The 22,191-nt window shown below is 42.3% G+C and overlaps 1 long non-coding RNA gene across 2 annotated transcripts in view; it reads left to right on the plus strand.

The window, feature by feature from the left end:
- Positions 1 to 22,191, plus strand: part of LOC122210654 — a 98,050-nt gene that overhangs the window by 74,912 nt on the left and 947 nt on the right. Inside the window, exons 5-6 of one of the 2 annotated variants that reach the window (XR_006198154.1) lie at positions 9,126 to 9,258; positions 17,494 to 17,570. This is a non-coding gene — a long non-coding RNA (uncharacterized LOC122210654). Of the gene's footprint in view, positions 1 to 70; positions 150 to 9,125; positions 9,259 to 17,493; positions 17,571 to 22,191 lie in introns of those variants that run through there. The other variant, XR_006198155.1, reaches the window with a different exon arrangement.

The raw sequence follows: 22,191 nt of genomic DNA on the forward strand, positions 1-22,191 counted from the left end.
TTAGTAATTTGATTAAAATAATTTTATTTATAATTTATTAATTTAGTTATTTTTAAATTTAATCCTCTAGGATAGGATTTGGAATTGAATCCCAGTATTATTTTCAAGGGACATTGTGTGAATACTGATGCATCTAAATCCCAGGTAACAATAAGTTACAGTTAATAGGTTTGTACTACATCAAATGCATACTTACTACAGGTACCTGCAGAGAATTCCTGACAAATGCCAACTATAAAAGAAATGTTAACTGCGCATTTAACAGATGGAATTTTAGAGACAATGTATTACTGACTAATACCCTGCTGATATGCTTTATTTCCTCAAATAACACGCAACAGTTTCCATCATTTAAATAATAATGACTCATGAGAATTCTTCCACTATTAGAGTCAGAAGATTGCAGGAAGCCCGAAAGGATAACTGAATGACCACCGCGTTCCTTTACTTTTCAGGCAGCTTGTCACTTGATGGACTAGTATCAGTTGCTTTCCAGAACATCCCAAAGGTGAGACTCCTACAGTCATTGCTTTAGCTCTGTTGTCATTCGAGGAAATAGTCTGGTGCCCCTTCATAGAGAACGCCTGGCTTTCCTGAGTTCCCAGCAATGTGAACAACCCATGTTCAAATTCATAAGAGAAACTCCTCAGACTTTGAACACTCTAGACTCTGTGTCAGCAGTAACTGGGCAAGACCACATCACCAGAGGCTTAGGAGTCAAAGGAGCAAAAATGAAACCATAATCGTTAAATACTAATGACAACTTAATTACTTTCTCAGAGAAACAGAACCATTTGAGACCATCGGAAAGCAGAAAGTGAGATAATAATTCAGCAAGAACTTTCATGCTGTTCGATGCTAAGAGTATCTCGTGGATGTGCCCAGCCTCTGCCCATTGTCCTCTAAAGTTAATATATGCCTTTCCAGGACCTCGGGGACTCATTTACAAATAATTACAAATAAACAGATTTCCTTTCTGAACAGCTGGACTTCTGACACTTCTTATAGAACATGTGTATGACCCACGCATCAGATTGCTAGGATTTTAAGGACTCTTAACCACTTACGTAACACACTGGATAAGAAGTTGGCAAATTGATTTACAAAAGATGAAAGCTTGAGGTAGGACTGGCCACATATTGGGGAATGCTGTGGTCAGTGCATTTGGCCAACATCAGTCCTGCAACGCAGGGCCAGAAGTACATCCCTCTTAGCCCTTGGGAAAATGGAGTTGCCTGTGGCTTTGATTCATGGTTCCGATACATCCCCAGAGCTGGGCCTATATCCTGTAGTTAAAGCTTCAAAGGAAAACGCAAGTCTTCTATCAGGGAGAACTGATTGTGGAGCTCAAGCTCTTATTTGGAGAAAAATCTGTGCCTGTTCTGATATGGGTAGTCTGTCAGACTTCATGGACTAGTATCTCAGCCCCAGGGACAAGGGGCTGAAAGCAGAAAAGACCAAGGGTAGTGTGACCCCCAAGTCTCCATGGGGTCCTGGGGGCATTCTGGTGGGCCCATCCCGACAAGTGTAGAGCTAGGTGTGTGAGCTGGGGTGGGACTCAGGGCATCCAGGCAGGGGCACAGGGTGACTCCAAGGAAGTACCCAGGGAACCAAGCCCATAGCAGCGTGACTAAGGATGCCTCCCTCAGCTTCTCAGGTGGGGAGGTCTGGGTCTTAGATTCCCATAGGGGTGGCCGGTTTTAGGGACAAACCTAGGAAATAACTGTTCCCGCCACCAGGGCAGGTAAAGAAAACTCTCAGGCATGTGAGTCCAACTCCTCTTGAGAAGAACCACAACCGGGAAGGAGAGGTGGTGCTTGGTGCAGAGGCGGGAAAGACATCTTTATGCCTTGGCTACTGTTAGTGTTGGTGTGGGATCCCAAAGTGTTGTCAGTAGGGGCAAAAATAGCCATGAGGTCCCAGAACCTCCTATAAAAAAAAAAAAAGGTAGGGGAAATAAAGGAGCGGGGGAAGACGGTAGCGAGTTGAGCTAAGTGAGCATCACCGTCAGTGAAAGCGAGGTTGAGCACTGTTAGCAGAAATAAGTCAAAATTGAGGACTGCCATCCTCTCGCCTTCTCCGTTCTAGAATGGTTTTTAAGCCAGATACTAAAAATTCTGTGTTCTGTTCTCATGGCGTGTCTTCTCTCCTCCAGTGCCGGACCGCCTCCCACCTCCCCTGCCTTGGCCCATGTCCGCCACGGGGGAAGATTCTCACCGTCCTCTACCACATTTTCTTTCATGGCCCCTCTCAGACGTGAAACAATCTGATGGGCTGGTTCCCACAGCAAATCTGTTACCTCAGACCCACCCGATCGTTAACAAAAGACTCCTGAAAAGACACAACCTTCATTCTCAGGGATGAGTTTAAATCCTGGCGTTTCAGTCATCAATCATAGCAGATTGGCGAAGACAGGATTTCCCTCAAAATTCATCATGAATTACTTCATTTGCAACCTAGCTTTTGTCTCTTTAGGCCACTCCAATTTGGGGCTTAAAATAAATCTGTGCAAACAGCAATTATGTGTAAACCCCTGACTCCTTTTCCCACCTACAATTTCAGCACCTCCCACTGGAAAGCTCCACCTCCAGTTATTTCTAGAAAGTTTTCTATTGAGGAGGGAGGCTGGTTCTTACGTTATCTGCTATCACCCAGCACCTGCGATTTTATTGTCCTTCTACTCCTGTCCCTTTTTGTGAGGGCCACAGTCTGCTCCCTGCCAAGCTGTTTAAGGCCCAACCACTGCCATGAACGGCGGAGTCACCCCCTGCCACTGAGATTGCACCCTGTGCACATTTCCATTAGCTCTAACCCCCTAAAAAAGAGACAGCTGGTGGCTTCATCGCTTAAGCCTCCGACTTCAGCTCACGTCCTGATCTCCCAGTCCGTGGGTTTGAGCCCTGCAGAGGCTCTGTACTGACAGCTCAGAGCCTGGAGCCTGCTTCAGATTCTGTGTCTCCCTCTCTCTCTGCCCCTCCCCTGCACGTGCTCTGTCTCTCTCTCTCTCTCTTTCTCTCTCTCTCTCTCAAAAATAAATAAATGTTAAAAAAATTCTAAACTCCCCCTCCAAAAAAATGTAGTTCTGAGTTATTTCTTTATTTTTACCAAATCTAGTCCTAAAGGATTTAAAGTCCAAAAATATGTACAATGAAATAAGATAATGAGTAGAAACTGAATTTGTAGAAAAATAATGGTAGAAAGATAACAATAAAGCTATCAGTGAAATTAACTCATAAAACACATGCCCTAAGATCATGTGTGCTTGCTTGAGGTGGTCCGAAAATTTGACTCTGAGCTTTTTAGCAGCCGCTACAAAAAGGGAACCATAAGCAAAATCTTTTTAATTCTCGGTATCTGAAATCCGAGACAAATGTCTCCTATGGATAGATCTTTATAAAGAAGTTTCTCTTTCATGTAATAATACCCTGTTACCTTCATCAATATTCTTATAGTAAACCCAATAATATGCATGAGATCAGTTGTAGCATTTCTTCAAGGTGTAACTAGGGCATGTTATACAAACTGAGTTCAGAAAAGTAATTTCAATGTAGGAAAACAAAAACAAAAACAACGTGGTCTAGGTTTGGTGCAGAAATAAAAGAGTATCGAGAAAACAGGCCCCAGAAAGCCAACACATTGACTTCTACATTCAGCTGAAGGGAGGGTAAGGTTGACAGGTTTTTATAAAAGCTGAGACCCCCAAAGAAGGTGTGTGTGGCATAGAAGGTCTCCACCAGTGCACGAAGTAAGCAGAGAGTACGGGACAACACAGGCAAGACGTTCTCCAATGTGCAGAGAAATGAGCAGTCAAGTCTCAGAGCTAGAATGTGAAAACGATCATTTTTGTATGGAAAACCGTTTATGAAAATCTCAGCAAAAACAAACAAACATAACCCTCATTGGAGTATCTATTGAGCGTCCAGCTTCAAGCAGGGTGACTGCCCAGTGAACCCTCCAAGACAATTGACTGAATTGACCCTAACATAATTGACGGGATTTACCAGTTTTCTAGAGCTATTAACCATCAGCCAGTTGTAGGTTGATAGAGACTAGTAAAAATGAAGAGATGTTTGTTTCTGAAGTCCTTCTTTCTGGAGATACTTGCGAAGGACAGCCAGTTGCCAAGTAAGGTCACTCTTTGTTCATTGAACTAAAACACGGGATCTGCTTATAATAAAATGCTAATATTTATTTCCGTAGCCTCAGGATGGGAATTTTATTGAGTCCTTTTCAATTTAGGTATGTTCAACTGAAAAGTAAACATTTCCTTCTGTCCAAACTTTGAAAAACATGTAGGCCCCTTCCAAACCCAATAAAAAAGAAGTCTGTATTTTTCTTAAAGGAGCACATTAATAGTTCAAGTGTAAAATTTTTGCATTAAAAAAATAATAGCAAATCTCACTAGAAGGTGCTAGTCAGATACTGTGGTTTGACTCTGAGTTTAAGAAAACAAAAGAACAGACTGGTTCCACGCACAAGGGTCTGTTTATTTATTTACTACAGCTTCAGCAGACAGGAATGTTCCTTTTATAGTGAAGAGCTCAGGGCCATGACAGTCTATAATTAAACACCCTTTCTCTCCTCAATTTCATCTAATCAGTGGTCCAAAGTCAGAGATGTGATGAGGGCCTATGTGGGGTTTAACCTTTCATCTATGAACTTGCTAAACTGTCTGGGGACAAATTATGTCGACTTTCCATTATTTGGCCCATTTCACCATCTGTTCACCTTTACCAGTGCAGAGGAAGAGAAAAGCCTATTTATTTTAAAAGTCTTAAGTACAACGCCCTGGGAGGATGTAATATAGAAAAGATAGGAACTGACCATGTAACTGTTTCGTATCTGCAAACTCTTTCACTCTGGTATCAATTCTGGAGCCAGATTTCTATTCATCCTATACAGCCCTACCATTACCTCATTATTATATATTATATGACTATGAAAGCCAGATACTTAAAATTATGAATCTGTGTTTCCAGCATAAGTGATTTCAAAATCATTTATGGCTTATGGCTTAGAAGAAGAAAAATCACATAATTTAGTTCCGCCCCTGAATGTCCAAGCATCGTAGATATCACCCTACTTTGCCAGTAGTGGCATTAAGGGAAGAAATTCAGGCCCTTTACCGGACCCCCAGAGAGGGAAAATATTTCCCAAAAGATCAAGACCAAAGCCACCAAAATAATCCAAAAAATATTGGAAACGCAGTGACGAAATAGAAAATGGTTCCTTAGAAGGGGTGAGTCATACAACTGTAGACATCAAACTAATAGTTTAATGTTGCTATAAATGTGTGTTTTACAAGATGAAGCGATGATCTGGGCATGTAATCAACACCTGAGATTCTGCAGTCATTTTAGATCAAGACCTTCAAGAATTATAACTTCCATTCATATACTGTAGTTCAGAATCCACGACTGAGGGAGAAACCAACATCAGCTACCACTGCCAGAGTTCAGATTGATGTTTAAAACCCAAGACTCTAATCCGTCCTTCTCTGATACACCCCAAGTTGAAGAAATAAATGTCGAGAAAGTAGAAGGCCTTTCAGCTAGATAGAACATTGTGCTAGAATGAGAATTAAGGGAATTTGATTCTGACATGACCCCATCAAACCCCAAACCTCATTTTGCTGATAGATACCAGAAGGAAAAACAAAAAGGTTGAATCTACGCTTGCGTGCCAGTAAAAACTCCACTACAGGTTTTACAGAGAGAACGACTGACATATGGGAATGCATAGGGAACGTGGTTAAAATACCAAATAGAAGTGGGCAAGATTAAATTTCTACCTTCCAGCAGGTATTTAAGCAACAAGGAAAAAAAACAAAACAGTAAGAGCTCACTATTAGGAAATCTTTTTTGTTCCTGTCAGCAGCATATCTCAACCTGAGCTATCGTTATTTGTTGGTGGGAATATACAACAAAAAATACCTATAGCAAGCAAGGTCCTGACAGCCAAGTTCCATTGTTTCCATGAAGCCCCTCCTCTTGGTGATTGTGCAAAAGACAGTCTTCCAAATGAGGTAACAGAAAGTAAGAAGGGATCATGAACTTTGTGAATCATTTTGTAAACTAAACTATATTCCTGTTAATGGGCTCTTGGGTCTGGCTTTAAAAAACGTTTCAAGAATGTTCTAAAAACTTTCCATTTTGCAATACTGGTAACTCAAGAGAAATAGCAAATTCACTTTTATACAGATTGCTCTTGTGGTCCTAGTGAGTCCTGAAATCCATGTTAGAGTTGACTAAATAATTTTACAGGTGAAATCTTTTGGGATCTCTCGTAGTTAGCATGATTCCTAAGTCATTAGCCGAAAGAAATAAATAGTTGGCCAAGGTTTGTTTTGGGAAATATACATGTAACATCTAGCAGACTTGACTGCACAGCTATTATGGGTTAGGCCCTGAGGTCCAGCGATGAGCCCCTGCCCTCAGATGCCTTAGGAGCTAGTTTGGAGACAGACACTCAACATATTTAGTGGCAATTATAAGACAGTGTTGCATGCTTCTTGTAATCAACCCAATCCTGTCTCTTGTGAACAACAGCTAGAGAACAAATGAAGTTAAATAAGGATGTCCTAGAAATGCTGCACGGAAATAGACTTAACATGGTTTCCGTAAATAAAACTGAGGACACTGACAGCAAGATGCTGAATCTGGAGTTTCCTAGAAAAAGGGTGAAAATTTGTCTTTTGCACAAAAGTCTTTCTGCACAACCCGGTTACCAACCAGTATCACACCCAGATCCAGAGATTATGTTAAGGCTTGAAATGTGGCTACTGAGCAAATTAAGGTGTAATTTTAATGTAAAACATATAACAGGTCTTAAAAAACAATATGAAAGAAAGAATGTAGATCATCTCATCAGCAACTGCTTTATGTGGATGACATTTTGAAATGATACTGTTTGGGATATATTGGCTAAATAAAATAGATCTGTCGGGGCACCTGGGTGGCTCAGTCAGTTAAGGGTCTGACTTCAGCTCAGGTCATGATCTTGTGGGTTCGAGCCCCACATGGGGCTCAGTGCTGACAGCTTGGAGCCTGGAGCCTGCTTCGGATTCTGTGTCTCCCTCTCTCTCTGCCCCTCCCCCTGCCCATGCTCTATCTCTCTCTCTCAAAAATAAATACATTAAAATTGAAAAAAAACTTAAATAAAATATATCATTCAAATTAATTCCACTTATTTCTTCTTGTTTTTTAATATGGCCACTAGAAACTTACTAATTTCATGTGTGGTTCGTGTTGTGTTTTTATTGGACAACAACGGCTTAGCCTCTTGAACCAGAGAAAACTGAGTTCAATTCCACATATTAGCCAGGTGGCCTCGAGCTAGTTACTTAACTTCTGACCACTTGCCACGTAGAAGGTTCTGTTTGAATTAGTAGGGATACCTGGAAGAATTGTTTTTTTAGGATGAAGCCTACCAAGTGACTTGTTCAACGTAAGTCTGTAATTACTTTTAGCAAATATTTTCAAAATATCTCAACTTTGCAGTGACCATTTTCTTCACTTTACTGATAGTCATCACTTAAAAGAATCCCACAATCTAGGGGCGCCTGGGTAGTTGAGTCGGTTAAGTGTCCAACTCTGGGTTTCATCTCAGGTAATGATCTCACCATTCGTGAGTTTGAGCCTCGTGCTGGGCTCTGTGCTGACAGTGTGGAGCCCGCTGGGGATTCTCTCTCTCTCTCTCTCTCTCTCTCTCTCTCTCTCTCTCTTTCTCTGCCCCGCCTCCACTCGTGCTCTCTCTGTGTCTCTCTCAAAATAAATAAACTTAAAAAGAAAAAAATCCCATGACCTAAATTGACCCGGGATCTTCACAAAGGAAGTGGCATTTTCCACTGTCCTCTGGATTCTTGTTTCCAGCCTTCACTATTTGATAAACTTCTACTCAGCCTTCAAGACCTAGCTCGGATACTTCTCCTGTAAAAACTTCCCTGGCTTTCCTGTCCAAGTAAGTGTTCTCAAATCTATTCTTTATTTAACAATTTTTTACTGAGCACCTACTATGTGCCAGCCCTGCTTTGGGGTCAAAATATAAAAAAGTGAGCAAAATAATGTTTTCGCCCCAGCGGTGCATACCTTCCTATGAAAAAGATAGATAATAAACAAAAACATACATAGCATAATGCCAGCTAAGGAGAAGGCTAGGGAAAAATAAAGTCAGGAAGGGAACAGAAAATGACAGAGTCAGGGAACACTGTTTTACATAGTGTGGCCCATGAGAGCCCTTCTGGAGCATTGACACTTGAGCGAAAGCATAGGATGCCCTACCTAACATACTCAGCGTGTGGACAAATATACCAAGGAAGGAGAGATTCTTATGCCACGATTCTCTCATCCGGAAAGGTATGCATACAGCAGTGTCCTTGGACGCTGACTGGAAATGCCCCTAGAAAGCAACTGAGCAATTGTCTATAGTCTTCCTACTCTGCAGTCTCCTAGAAGAAATAACAGAGAAGCCTGTGAAAACATCTTGCCGTCAAAAAAACTGCCCCGTGGCTGGTCGTGAGGCCATTCTCCTGGCTTGTCAAAAGTAAGGGACTGACTAAAGCCTTTGGAGGCTCTTGTCTTGGCCACATCCCGTTAATGTTTTTCTTCGTGTTAGAAATGATAAATGATTTTTATAACTTAACTAGTTACATTCTTGCCTGAAAAAAATGAAAGAATTAGCAAACTCCCATTTCATCAGGCTATGTTTAATGTGGTCTACAGCATTCTTTTTTTAACAGAAATATATTTTTTAATTTTTCTTAAGGTAACAAGCGTTTAAATTTAAATAAGATAGGAACATTTTTTTTTATTTTTTTAACGTTTATTTATTTTTGAGACAGAGAGAGACAGAGCATGAACGGGGGAGGGTCAGAGAGAGAGGGAGACACAGAATCTGAAACAGGCTCCAGGCTCTGAGCAGTCAACACAGAGCCCGACGTGGGGCTTGAACTCACGGACAGTAAGATCGTGACCTGAGCTGAAGTCGGACACTTAACCCAGGCACCCCAAGATAGGAACATTTTTAACAAAAAGCACCAGTCTCTTTCCTAAGTCTTAATGGTCTCAGTTCCATTTACCAGTGTGCTATATCAACTCTGTCAACTTTTCTGTGTTTACTTTTTCTAGCTGTTACGTGGTTCTCTAAACAGGCGCGTGCGTAGATCACAATTGTTTGATCCATCAAGTGTAGACATCTGTGGACCTCCTACCAAGATAGCTGCCTGATCTCCTTCCCACCTTTCTTCTCCCATCCTGTCAGGTAAAATTATGATCGTAAGTCCTTCTGTTGGTTGTCTTTTTAACTTAAATATATGAATATACAAGCATTTCTTGAGTTCTCACTTGGTAAAAATGGATTCTTAATGGCCCTATTCTTTCTCCTTTTCTCCCCACCCTACCTTGCAACTTCAGCTGCTCAGGACCTTAACTTTTCCTTGTTGATTTTGATAGTGCTTACTTTTTAAAAATAACGTAATTAAGTCTTCCTTACATATTGGTTGATTCTAAAAGCTGAAAATCAGTAGACAGTATGTGTGGTACTATGACTTTGTAGTGTCATTGACTGTGCAGCCAAGTAGTATATTATTAGTGCATTTAAATTTTCTGTTTTCCTTGAGTTTTTGGCTATCTCCTCCTCCTCCTCCCCCTCCTCCTCCCCCTCCTCCTCCCCCTCCTCCTCCCCCTCCTCCTCCCCCTCCTCCTCCCCCTCCTCCTTCCCCTCCTCTTCCTCCTCCTCCCCCTCCTCTTCCTCCTCCTCCCCCTCCTCTTCCTCCTCCTCCTCCCCCTCCTCTTCCTCCTCCTCCTCCCCCTCCTCTTCCTCCTCCTCCTCCCCCTCCTCTTCCTCCTCCTCCTCCCCCTCCTCTTCCTCCTCCTCCTCCCCCTCCTCTCCTTCCTCCTCCTCCTCCTCCTGCTTCTCCGTGCTCTTCTGCTTCTGTTTCTTCTTTGCATTACTTGCCTTTATCAAATCCTTACTTTTCCAATAGCTCAAGGATTTCGCAAATTTTTGGAAGAATTCCATCATTCCAGATGGAACTTTTGCCCCTCGGTCTAAACTTAATGCCCTCCAGATCTGCTCCTCACTGTAACACCAGAACTTCACTTTGTTATTCCTTCCTGTCCTTTTCTTCTTCCCGTTTTATCCCAGTTTGGCTAGACCATACCCTCTAAGCAACTTCCTAAAAAACTGTATGTAACAGACAGACTTTCTAAGTCCTTAGATGTATGAAAATGCATTCTATCCTCCTTCTTGATTGATAGCCTTGCTGAGTATAAAACGTGAGATTGAAATAATTTGCCTCATAATTTTGAAAGCGTATACCATTATTTGCTGGCCATCCTGAGCTGCTGAGGGGAGGGTCAAATGGTCGCCTGATTTCTGTTCTTTGGTAACTCCTCTGATTTGTTTTTCTCTATCCCTCTCTGTAAATTTTTTGATGTTTTCTTTTATAGATTTTCTGAAACTCTATAGGACTAAGTTGAGATGAGTCTTTTTCCTATTCAGTGTTCTGGGCAACTAGTATTATTCAGCTCTGAGAATTCCTTTTTTATTTCTTGAATTATTTCCTGTCTTCCATTTTTTCTGTTCTCTCTTCTGAAATTCTTATTGGTCAAAATCTCAGATACTTTGGGTTGATCTTCTAGGTCTCTCCTTTTCATTCATATCTTTCATCTCTTAGTCTTTATGTTTTACTTCTTAAGAGAAAGGGGGAGTGGATACAGAGCTGGCTTAGTGTAAAGGGCCTCCAATGCCAGAACTGCTTTGGGGAAGAAATGCTCATTCTTGCTGCTCTGGCTCTCAATTTGTTCATTTTTTTTTATCGTAACATGTTTAGGGTTGTTTGGAGGTAAATTACTGACCACCACATGTTTTGAATGCACATTTGAGAGGAGATGGAATCTTTCTAGACAGATTTTCAAGGAACCCTCTTGGTGTCAGCCCAGTGAATCATTCTTGCTGTCCGTCAAAATTGCCATAACTGAATCCCAAACTCCCACAGAGTCCTACATATGCTAGAATGCAGTTTACTCTTCCCTGCAATCTTTCACCCACTTGCTGCCATCCCAAAATTTGCTAAAATCTCTCCTTCCTTTGCTACCGATCAACTCCTGCCCTTTTTGATTTTGTGATTAATATCTTTAAGACTTTTATGATCATTTTAATAGGGTTTTTAAAAGGAGAAAACATAAATTTGGTCAGCCACCCATGTTGAACCAGAATTCTATGGCTCATTTTAGAACAAGACACATCTTGTTTGTCTTGTACATCATACAATAGATTTCTCTTTTATTTACTGCATCTCAAAAAGTATCATTTTAGAGCATGCTACATCTCTTTGAAAAAAATGAAAAGTAATGATGAGAATCTTCCTGAATGAATTTTTAGAAGAGTAAAGATCAGCAGAGACTGATGGGTGACCAACAGCACCAGGAAGGCCAGAAGATTGAGAGTAGAGAAATCCTGCTCCAAAGTCTGATTGATTTTTATCTCCATTTGAATTAATTTTTTGGTCCAGTGAATAAACATTTGTTGATTACTCAGTGTTCTTTAGGCATTGCTATAAATTAATACACACACACACACACCCTTCACGAGATCAGAGTCAAGTAGAAGAGTATAATACCCATCCTTGCACCACATGACAACTTACAGCTATAGAAAGGTTAGAGAATGGCCCCTGCTTGCACAAGAAAATCCTAAATAATTTATTAACTATCAAGTGGCTGTTTTATTTACCCACAACTGTGTGACAAATTAGCCATGGTTTCCACCAGAAGGATTTACTACCCAGCAGTGAAAGAGATTCACGCATTCAGAGCATTGGCTTTGGAATCACACGGACCTGAATTTTCATCCGAAATTCTCCACCACTCACTAACTTGTAAACTTACAAAAGTTGCTTTGCCTCTCTGGGACCCCTTTTTCTCTTTTATAACATGGGTAGTAATACTACACTGAAGCTCCCTTAGCCAGCCTCCATTTAACCAACTCTCCAGATTCATGAAGACTCTTCTTTCTCCGTAAAACATGCTGACTGCTGCTCAATCATGCTGAAAGCACACACTTTACAGGCTACACAAGATGATGCCCCTCCAACCAAGTCACGCCTACTAGATACACCTGTGTTTGCTTTTAAATATATTTATGCTGATTTTAGTTAGTTGCAAGACAATTAAAATCTTTATTACAAGACAATTAAAATTTTTATCACAAGACAATTAAAATATGAAGGCAAAAAGTAAAAGGTAACTTTTTAAAATACTGTCAGATGAGTTGATAAAAAGATAGATAGATATTTAGATATTGGTGATATAATTGGAAAAAATGGTGTGGCGAATTTGTAAAAATCTAGAAGTGTTCTGTACTCAATATGTTTTGCAGGTGTAGTTACATCCTGAACATTTCAGATGTCATAAATAAAGCAATAGGTATGGTTTATGCAAAAAGACTAAGGGAGATTTAATCAATAGACTCATAATAAAAGAAAAACCCTTGGCCTTATGAATAACATGTGAATAAAGTGTTGTATGCTTAGGATTAAAATAAAATTTTGTGGAGTGATGGGTTGAGTTAATTAAAATAGGTACAGCCTTTATTAACAGTGCCAGGCACTCAGCCTTTCCATAAGTGGTAGGCATTGTTGTTAGGGACATGTATGATTTCATTTGACAAAATATTTATTGTGGCTCTGCTCTGGGGGCGGCTGAGTGGCTCAGTTGGTTGAGCCTCAAACCCTTGATTTTGGCACAGGTTAGTCATGATCTCACAGCCGTGGGATTGAGCCCCACCAGGCTCCCCACTGGGTGTGGACCCTGCTTGGGATTCTCTCTCTTCCTCTCCCTCTGCCCCTCCCCCGCTCACTCGAGTGCTCTCTCTCTCTCTCTCTCTCAAAAAAAAAAAAAAAAAAAAAAACTTAAAAAAATTTTTAAAAGGAGTCCACTCTATGCCAAGCCGAGCATACAACAGTGAGCAAAGCAAGTCTGGACGCTGCCTTTATGAGTCTTACAATGTAGAGGGAGGGCATATATTTGACCAAATCATTACACAAAGCCAGAATCGCAATGTATGATGAGGGCTATGAAGGAAAAATACAGTAGACAATAACAACATACGTCAGGGGACCTGAACTTTGAGGGTCACCAGGAAGTAGCCTCTGAACTGAGTTCTGCAGCATGAATCAGAACTAGCCAGACAAGGAAAACAGAATTGCAGGCAGAGAAAACATCATGTTCAAATATCCTGAAGCAGGAGAGAGCTTCCCATAGCGAAGAAGCTGAAGAAGGGCCGATGTGGCTGCTATTCAGAAAAGCGAGCGTGGCATCTAAATATGCCGAATAGATTGGCAAGGCCAAATCTAGCAGTGCTTTGCAGGCCGGGCTAAGAATTCGGGGCATTCACATCCTGCGGTGCAAATTCAGAGGTCACAATCTACTCTAAGATCAAATTGCAAAAGCATCTTCATTCCTTTTGAAAGCCTGTATTAGCTGCTGTAATAAATAGACACCAAAACTTCAGCGGTCTGACACAGGCTGAAACTGATTTCTTGCTCAGTAATAGTCTTCGACGGATACTCCTGGCTGGTGGGAAGCTTTCCTCCACACAGTGATTCAGGGACTCTGGCTACTCCCATCTTAGGACGCTGCTATCCTCCCAGACTTCATCAACCCCCACACCTCTAGCCGACATAAGGGAGAGAAGAGCAAGAAGTAGACACGCCCACACGCCCAGAGTGACTTACATCACTTCCGCTGCCATTCCGTGGATGAGAGCTCGGCAATGAACACACCAGGTAAACAGAGGAAAGTAGATCAGCTGCTCCCAGGGACAGCTGCTGTCCATGAGTAGGGGAGGGTGATCTGGAGTGCCCAGCTCTGCCACAAGCCACTTAACGTAAATTAACATTCGTGCCAAGTCAGTTTTTCCTCTTATCTTCAGAAATCTCCCTTACTTCGCTAGTATCCAAAATCTATAAAGAGCTCACCAAACTCCACACCCGAAAAACAAATAACCCAGTGAAGAAATGGGCAGAAAACATGAATAGACACTTCTCTAAAGAAGACATCCGGATGGCCAACAGGCACATGAAAAGATGCTCAACGTCGCTCCTCATCAGGGAAATACAAATCAAAACCACACTCAGATATCACCTCATGCCAGTCAGAGTGGCCAAAATGAACAAATCAGGAGACTATAGATGCTGGAGAGGATGTGGAGAAACGGGAACCCTCTTGCACTGTTGGTGGGAATGCAAACTGGTGCAGCCGCTCTGGAAAACAGTGTGGAGGTTCCTCAGAAAAATAAAAATAGACCTACCCTGTGACCCAGCAATAGCACTGCTAGGAATTTACCCAAGGGATACAGGAGTACTGATGCATAGGGGCACTTGTACCCCAATGTTTATAGCAGCACTCTCAACAATAGCCAAATTATGGAAAGAGCCTAAATGTCCATCAACTGATGAATGGATAAAGAAATTGTGGTTTATATACACAGTGGAATACTACATGGCAATGAGAAAGAACGAAATATGGCCCTTTGTAGCAACGTGGATGGAACTGGAGAGTGGGATGCTAAGTGAAATAAGCCATACAGAGAAAGACAGATACCATATGTTTTCACTCTTATGTGGATCCTGAGAAACTTAACAGAAACCCATGGAGGAGGGGAAGGAAAAAAAAAAAAAAAAAAGAGGTTAGAGTGGGAGAGAGCCAAAGCATAAGAGACTCTTAAAAACTGAGAACAAACTGAGGGTTGATGTGGGGTGGGAGGGAGGGGAGGGTGGGTGATGGGTATTGAGGAGGGCACCTTTTGGGATGAGCACTGGGTGTTGTATGGAAACCAATTTGACAATAAATTTCATATATTGAAAAAAAAAATCTCCCTTACTTCAATCTAAGTGCATTCTCTTAATATGAGTTCATAGTCAGTAATCCATGTGGCTATTTTAAAAGGCATAGCAAATATTAGATCTTTCTTATAAATGCAATGTACCATAATAAACATTAATGTATTTGGAGATCCTACTAGTCTGGACACGTAGTAGCTACCAGTATTTGGATGGTCTGAATTCTTCTAATGTTTTCGTGTTCTACCATTAACGAAAATGTTTACAGTGTCCAACTAACGTCGCTCCTGGATATTCCCAGATGAAGTATGGTGTCCCGAGTACTTCTTCCATCAGCTGTCCCAAGCCTACTTTGAAAAGTTCCACCAGGGGCGCCTGGGTGGCTCAGTCCATTCAGCGTCCAACTCTTGATCTCGGCTCAGGTCATGATCTCACGGTTCCTGAGATTGAGCCCAAGTCAGGCTCTGTGCTGACGGTGTGGAGCCTGCTTGGGATTCTCTTTCTGCCCCTCCCCCAACCCCTGCTCTCTCTCTCTCTCTCTCTCTCTCTCTCTCTCACTCTCTCTCTCTCTCTCTCGCTCTCTCTCTCAAAATAAATAAACTAAAAACAAAAAAGTTCCACCAATACTCGACACCCCCCACATGTATACACAACTAAAATCTCCACTAAAAAAAAATAAATGTTAAGCCTGTTGTCATGTATCTTTTCCTCGACACATGTGTCACCTGATTTTGAATAAAGAAGAAAAACAAAAAGGTCTCTGTAAAATCTTCTTTAGACCCTCTAACCTCAAGCCTTCACATGAAGAGGTTCAGATCTACAGCTACTCTCTCAGGTCCAGTTTTTCCTTCAAATAGGTTTTGCTGGGTTTGTCTCCTCTATTGCCCATGTTCACAGACATGATAAAGTCTAGCACATGCCCTGTTCTCCTTCTGTAGAATAAACTATACCAGGGATGTGACATCAAAAGTACAGGCAATAAAAGAAAACCCAGGTAAGTAGGACTCAGTCAAATTTAGAACTTTTATGCCTCAAAAACACTCCCCACAGAGTGAAAAGGTAGCAGGCAATGGGAGAAAATACACAATGGCTACTAAACGCACGAAAAGATGTTCAACATCACCAATCATCAGGGAAATGCAAATCACAACCATAAGATACCATTTCACAGCCATTACGATGGCTGTTATCAAAAAACAAAACAAAACAGAAAATGACAAGTGTTGGTAAGATGGAGAAATTGGAACCCTTGTGCACTGCTGGTACATTTTACATTTGTAAAATGGTGCCACAAGAGGGAAAATGGGATGTGGTTCTTCAAAAAAGTACAAATAGGGGCACCTGGGTGGCTCAGTCGCTCAAGCGTCTGACTCTTGGTTTCGGCTCAGGTCACGGCCTCATGGTTCATGAGTTTGAGCCCCGCATTGGGCTCTGTGCTGACAGTGTGGATTCTCTCTCTCCCTGCTCTCTCTCTCTCTCTCTCTCTCAAAATAAATCCATAAAATTAAAAAAAAATCTTTGTGAGTACAAACAAATTGTCATATGATCTAGCAACTCTCCTGACTATAAACACACAAGAATTGAAAGCAGGGGACTCAAACAGGCATTTGTACACGCATGCTCATACAGCATTCATCACAAAAGCTAAAAGGTGGAAGCCATCCAAGTGTCTACCAGCAGATGAATAGGTAAACAAACTGTGGTATATACATACGACGGAATATCTCATCGGTCTTTAAAAGGGATGAAATACTGATACAGAACGGAAGTGCTGATACTACAACAACATGAATGAATCTTGGAGACATTACGCTGTGAAATCACCCAGTTACAAAAGGACAAATACCATAGAGTTCCACCCATAACGAGGTACCTTGAGTGGTCAAATTGGTAAATGCAGAAAGTAGACTGGGGGCTGAGGGGGGGGGTGGAAATGAAGGTACTATATGAGTACAGAATTTCAGTTTGGGAAAATGAAAAAGTTCGGGAGACCGATGGTGGTTTTACAGAAAAGTGAATATAGTTATTGCATGGATCTTTTACTTAAAAGTGGTTAAAACAGGAAGGAAGGAAGGAAGGAAGGAAGGAAGAAGGAAGAATGGAAGGAAGGAAGGAACAGATGGAGGGAGGAAGGGGGAAGGGAGTGAAAGGAAAGATCTTGTACTTGAGACAAAGCCTGGTGGAAGCCATGGCCCCAAACAGAACCTGACATCCTAAGACAATGATGTCTCCTTTGCTACAAAGGACCAGAGCTTTCAGTGGGAGGCCCTTGGATCCCTTTATTAACTGGCAAGCAACATGGACTTGTTTTGTTGTTTGAGCTTTAGAGCTGAGGACAGAGCGTCTGTCCACCCCATAATCACCAACCCACATACTGAAGATTGGGTCAGTTTGTAAAAACGGTTGATTCAGTAGGGTTCATGCCAGTGTCCTTTATACATTTTTTATCTTTCTGACCAAAAAAGATAAAGAGTATATAGCATTTAATTTAATATTTAAGCTAAACTAAATATATATATGTATATATGTGTATATATGTGTATATACATATATATACACATTTAGTATGTATAAAATATACATGAAGGTAAAGAGTATATATTACTTCATTTAACTTAATTTTCAAGCCTGGTCTATATTCTTATTCCCAGCATAACTATTAAAATCCAAGAAGGCAGAGGAGGAGAAGAAGAAAAGACAAAACCATGGATATCTCAGATGTTAAAGGGTGAGTCACAGTTCGCTTCATCCTAGGTAGAAAGAAGTCTGTAGTGTTAACTATGGTTGGGTGGTTTACAGACCTAAGAAGTTTCCATTCTTACCCATTTCTTACTGTATGTAAGTCCAGCCTGGTTTGTACTCCTCCACGGTGGAATAATACTTACACCCTCCATCTATGTCCTTCCTTCTAGTTGTAGCTGTCTTTCTACTGTGAGTTTATTTGCGTATTTAACACACTGATTTATTTTGTCTTGACAGCCTCGGGCAGTGGTACTGGGGGTACAAAATTTTAAGTCAAACAAATACTTTTGAAAACGAATTAGCCAGGATTCCTTTCTTTTCAGATTCTCTTGAAGTCAGATAATAGGAATCCTAGGGACTATCCACTCGAGACAAAAAAATAAAAAAGAAAAGACAAGGTTTTATAGCCAACGATGATCTACATAAACTTTAATGCCCTTTAAGATCATGTGCCTTGCGGTCAGCTAATTTTTCTCAGAAGGTCTCTGAGATGAATGAGTGTATTCTCATATGTCAGCCAGTAATAAAGGCTAACAAGGGGTGACCCTGAAAAATATGTTGACCAGGGTTCTCTACTATCAGATTACGAGTGGAGGGTGTTGGATTGTTCATAAAATGCTTTTGATCTTTGCTGAGACTAAGTTGCTAAGCCAGCCAGACTTTGGGATTCAGAAAATCTACTCTGTGAAGCCAAACTTAAACTCACAATGGTCCTAATTAAGGACCAGTGAGTTAAATTGGGTATGTAGAGGCCAATTTTTCTTTTTAAATAAAGAACATTTGTTCAGAGTGAAGCTGCCATCAGGCTTTTACTCCTTGTACAGGTTTCCCTTTTACAACTCTGCCCAAGTAAACCAGCCACATTCCAGAACCTCACCAGGAACACCAGCATGAATTAATACTAAGTCTGAATTACACGATAATTTGGAAATAGCACTTCCTTAATTACCATCAAGAATTTGCAAACAAAACAAAGCACTAATGGCTAACCAGGTATGGCCTAGAAAAACACTGATCACTTGACATGCAAAAGGTGACACCCAGCATATCCAAAGGAACACTATTCAGGAGGGAGGGGGCCTGAGTCCTCTGTTTATTCTGTGTGGGCTTGTACAAGTCAGTTAAGCTTTCTAGTCCTCTCTTTTCTCTTTTTTTTAAAATGAGGGCCATCTGCTAATAATCTCTATCTCCTTTCTGGCTCCCAAATTCTAATTTACATCTCTAAATCACTTAAAGCACAGTGTCTCTACGAAAACTAATCTTGCTAAACTGATTCCGACATAACTTTAGTTGACTTATTTAAGTAGGTTAAGCATCCCCACATTAGGAGCTCTGGATCATGTTCTCCCTATTAATTTTCTCATAAATAGCACAGAAGTAAGTTGCAACCCAGTTTTGCCTGCAGTGTCATAAAATCTGAATTAGTTGAATTTAAACTGGTGAAGTGTGCATATGTGTTAGGTTAAAAGCCAGTATCAACTCATCGTGCATGCTCTTTCCCGGGTCATTGCCTCTTTCTCTGAACCATCTGCCCAGGAAATTGTAAATTGCCCACCGCTTTCCACCAACACGCCCGACTCCTGAAAGTCTGACTCCAGACGGTGTCTCTCCTGAACTCCAAACTGATGTTTAATAACAATGTCCACCACTCCCTGAATGCCTCTTGCAAGTGTGGTGCTAAGCTGTCATTTTAACAACGTGGTGTCGACGTCGACCGCAGCTCTGCAGGGTAGCCTTGCTGTCTCTACTCTCGATGAGGAAACTGAGACTCAGAGAGGCCATGTAACGGATCAGAGTCACGCAGATGGCCGTTGTCAAAGCCTTGATTCTAATCCAGGTCTTGCTGCTGCAGGAATCCATGTTCTTTTGACGATCTCACTAGCGTGAACACTATAGACTCAAAAATCGCGATCACTGTTCTGGATCAAAGTCTTCTTCTTCAGATAGACAGGGGCAGGTTGGCAAGAAAGGCACTCGTGCAGGAAGGACAGCTCTGGAATCCGAGGTCGAGGGCAGAGGAGGGGGATGCTGTAAAGGCATGTCTGGGCCAGACTGGAAATAGCTGCGCGGGCCTGGACAAGGCAAGTCAGCATGGGGCATCAAAGGATTTCCAGAGCGAGCAGGGAATGATGTTTGTCATCAGTTTTACATTTTAGCAGAAACATTCTGGAAATGACTTTAAGACTAGTTTAGAAAGAAAGAAAGAGAGGGGCGCCTGAGCGGGGTAGTCAGTTGAGCGTCCGACTTCAGCTCGGGTCGTGATCTTGTGGTCTGTGGGTTTGAGCCCCGCGTCGGGCTGTGTGCTGACAGCGCGGAGCCTGGAGCCTGCTTCTGTTTCTGTGTGTGTGCCTCTCTCTGCCCTTCCCCCGCTCACACCCTGTCTCTCTCTCTCTCTCTCTCTCAAAAATAAACATTTAAAACAAAAGAAAAAAGAAAAGAGAAAAGAAAAGAAAAGAAAAAACATAAGCAGTACAAAGATCATTGAGGAAGCTATTCTACGAGCACAAAGAGAGGAGATTCAGCCTGAACTAGGACAGTGACAGAAGGAAGGGATAAAAAAAGGATGCAGAACTTGGCACACAGTTAAATTGGGTAAATGGATAAGGATGAGGTTATGTCGACCCCAAAGCAACTGTGATTTGTCTTTATCTTGCTACCCCGCAGAGTATGCCTCTAGGGTACATGTCTTGCAAAGCCCACCTCCTCAGCGGAGAAAGTCACTCACTGCTCTGGATTGTACCAGACCCAAAACGTGCAAAGCTAGAATGTCTGGATCCTACTGAATTATTTCTGTGTCTTTTCTACTTTTAAGAGGAGAGGGTCCATAGTACAGGATTTCCTGTCCTTGAATGTCTGTGTCTTCGAAGAGACTCCAGGTAGGAAAGAAAAGGAGCTAAGCCGCTGCAGTGTATAGAAAACCGAAAGACACCCTTGGAGTGTCCAAATGCATATCTCAGCCCACACCCTGGGGAAATAATGACATGGTCTAGGTTAGTGGGAGCTCAGATCTCTGTCCTCAGCTTCTGGCTCCACATTCATGAGCCAAATGTAGCCCAAATTCAGTATTTCCGAATTTCTCAGCACCCAGGTCCGAGCAACCTCTGTCTGTCACCTGAATTCTTACAATCACCTCCTAACTGGTCTTCCTGCATCCACCATGGCTCCCGCGCCCAGACCATTCTCAACACCAAACCCCCAAACCTCTTAAAACCTAATCAGACCGTCTCACCCTTCTGCCCCAAACCACCCAATGGCTCCATGGCCAAAGTCCCTCCAATGGCCATAAGGCCCTGCATGTCCCGGCAGCTCGCAGTCACTGACCTCATCTCCTCTGGTTCCTTCATCCCCCTTGGGTCCAGCCTCATTGGCTTCCTCGCTCCACAGATCATGCCTAACACATGCCTTCGCACTGTTTTCTTTCTCTGCCTAGTACGCTCTTCCCCCAGATATCTGTGAGCCCCACTTCCCTCATTTCCCTGAGTTTTGTCCGAATGTAGCCTCTTGGGGCGCCTGGGTGGCTAAGTCGGTTGAGCATCCAGCTCTTGATTTGGGCTCAGGCCATGATCTCACAGTTCGTGGGTTTGAGCCCCGAGTCGGGCTCTGTGCTGACATAACAAAGCCTGCTTAGGATTCTCTCTCCCCCTGTCCCTCTCCCGCTAGCACTCTCTCTCTCTCTCGAAATAAATAAATAGAACCTAAAATGTGTGTGTGTGTGTGTGTGTGTGTGTGTGTGTGTGTGTGTGTGAAATGTAGCCTCTGCAGTGAGTCATAACCTGGGCCACCTTACAGAAAATTGCAAACCTCCCCGCTACACTGCCTCGAGCACAGATGCTTTCCCCAACACAGTTACACTGCTTTATGTTGCTTCAAGTTATTATTACAAGTTAACATACTGTTATGGGTTGAATTATGCCCCCCCCAAAAGATGCTGAAGTCCTAATCCCCAGTATATGGGATTGTGGATGTAACTTTTTGGGGAAAAGGGTCTTCCCAGATGATTGAGTTCAGTTGGGGTCTTCAAAGCGGGCCCTACGCCAGTGGGGCCGGTGTCCTTCCTTATTCAAAGGGGAAATTAGGACACAGAGACACAGGCATTCCCTGTGAGGATGGAGGCAGAGATGGGGATGATACTGGTACAAGCCAACCGAGCACCAGAAGCTAGGGAAGAGCCTAGAACAGATTCTTCCTCACGGCCCTGAGCAGGAGCCAGCCCAACTAACACCTTGATCTTGAACTTCTAGCCTCCAGAGCTGGGAGACGAAAGATTTCTGTTGTCTCCATCACCCAGTTTGTGGTATTTTGTTAGGGCAGACCTAACAAGCCGCCTCTCCTTTGTATTTATGATCTGGTCTTCACCCCCAAAGGTAAGCTTCCCAGGGGCAGGGATTTGTTGATTTATCTTTGCTATCCCGTCTCCAGCAGGACATGAATCAATAACCCTGCCCCAGACCACACTTCTAGCCTTTTCTCCCACCTCTCTCCGAGACAAAATCCTTTTGACCTTTGCCCCAAATACCAGGGACTTTGATACCTTCTTAACTCTGCTTGTGCAGTTTCCTCTACCCGGGATGCCCATCCGCCCCTTCTCTGCCCCTTATCATCACCTT

This window comes from Panthera leo, chromosome F2 (genome assembly GCF_018350215.1).
Source record: "Panthera leo isolate Ple1 chromosome F2, P.leo_Ple1_pat1.1, whole genome shotgun sequence".
NCBI classification, from domain to species: Eukaryota; Metazoa; Chordata; class Mammalia; order Carnivora; family Felidae; genus Panthera; species Panthera leo.